At 47.6% G+C, this 1737-nt stretch overlaps 1 pseudogene; it reads left to right on the top strand.

The window, feature by feature from the left end:
• Positions 1-242: 242 nt before the first annotated feature.
• Positions 243-1401, top strand: LOC133754267 (pyruvate dehydrogenase E1 component subunit alpha, somatic form, mitochondrial-like; annotated as a pseudogene).
• The last annotated feature ends 336 nt before the right edge of the window (positions 1402-1737 follow it).

Here is a 1737-nt window from a genome sequence, read left to right on the forward strand (position 1 = left end):
GTATGTTAAAGGGCCATAAATAATAAATATGAGGTATAAATTAACAGTTTGTTTCTGGTCTGTCCTCGTTGATTCTTTTTTCTTGTGCAGAGAATACCAGGGAGAGGAGGTGATTATAACAACTTCCTTATAAAAGAAATTACATCTGGGGCACTTGAAGGAGACATCAGGATGGCTGAGCTGCTCCCCTGGGGTGGTTTGGGAGTTGCTGTGGCTGCTGCTTCTTGCATTCCTCGAGGAAGATGCTGGCCGCTGTCTCCCGCATATTCTCTGGTACTGCCCAGAAGCCAGCAAGGAGAGTGCTGGTGGCATCCTACAACTTTGAAAATGATGCTACATTCAAGATTAAGAAATGTGACCTTCATCAGCTAGAAGAGGGCCCTCCTGTCACAACAGTGCTCACCAGGGAGGATGGGCTCCAACATTACAGGATGATACAGACTGTGCACCGAATGGAGTTAAAGGCAGATCAGCTGTATAAGCAGAAGGTTACCCGTGGTTTCTGTCACTTGTGTGATGGTCAGGAAGCATGCTGTGTGGGCCTGGAGGCTGGCATAAACCCCACTGACCACCTCATCATGGCCTATCAGGCTCACGGCTTTACCTTCACTCAGGACCTTTCTGTCTGTGAGATTCTTGCAGAGCTTACAGGGTGAAGAGGAGGCTGTGCTAAGGGGAAAGGAGGATCAATGCATATGTATGCCAAGAACTTCTACGGGGACAACAGCATCATGGGTGCTCAGGTGCCCCTGGAAGCTGGGATTGCCCTGATCTGTAAGTACAATGGGAAAGATGAGGTCTGTTTGACTGTATGTTGATGGTGCTGCTAACCAGGGTCAGATATTTGAAGTTTACAATATGGCAGCCTTGTGGAAATTACCTTGCATTTTTATCTGTGAGAATAACTGCTATGGAATGGGAACATTGGTTGAGAGGGCCTCAGCCAGCATTGATTACAAGGGAGGCGACTTTATCCCTGGACTGAGGGTAGATGGAATGGATATCCTCTGTGTCCCAGAGACAACAAGGTTTGCAGCTGCTTATTGTAGATCTGGGAAGGGACCCATCCTGATGGAGCTGCAGACTTACCATTACCATGGGCACAGCATAAGTGACCCTGGAGTCAGTTACTGCGCCCAAGAAGAGATTCAGGAAGTAAGATGTAAGAGGGACCCCATCATGCTTCTCAAGGATAGGATGGTGAACAGCAATCTTGCCAGTGTTGAAGAATTAAAGGAAATTGATGTTGAAGTGAGGAAGGAGACTGAGGGTGCTGCCCAGTTTGCCACAACTGACCCTGAGCCGCCTTTGGAAGAACTCAGCTACCACATCTACAGCAGCGATCCCCCTTTTGAAGTTCGCGGTGCCAATCAGTGGGTCAAGTTTAAGTCAGTCAGTTAATGAGAGACCACAGGTAGTGGATGGATGGTTGTTTCATCAGTAACCAAATGGAAGCCTGTTCTAAGTATTATGGAAGAATAAAACCCTGGAAATGAAAGTCTTGTAAACTTTCAGTGAGACTAAATGGTATGTAGGTTAAATTAAAAGGAGAGTTCTTGCATGCAGTTTGTACATTGTTCCATTAAAAGATGAAATTGAGGGGCCAGTGCTGTGGCTTAGTGGACTCCCTGCTATGGCCTTGGAAAGCAGTGGAAGAGGGCCCAAGTGTTTGGGCCCCCTGCACCTGCATGGGAGACCCAGAAGAAGCTCCTGGCTCCTGACTTCGGACAGGCCCAG

This window comes from Lepus europaeus, assembly GCF_033115175.1.
Source record: "Lepus europaeus isolate LE1 chromosome 3 unlocalized genomic scaffold, mLepTim1.pri SUPER_3_unloc_1, whole genome shotgun sequence".
NCBI classification, from domain to species: domain Eukaryota; kingdom Metazoa; phylum Chordata; class Mammalia; order Lagomorpha; family Leporidae; genus Lepus; species Lepus europaeus.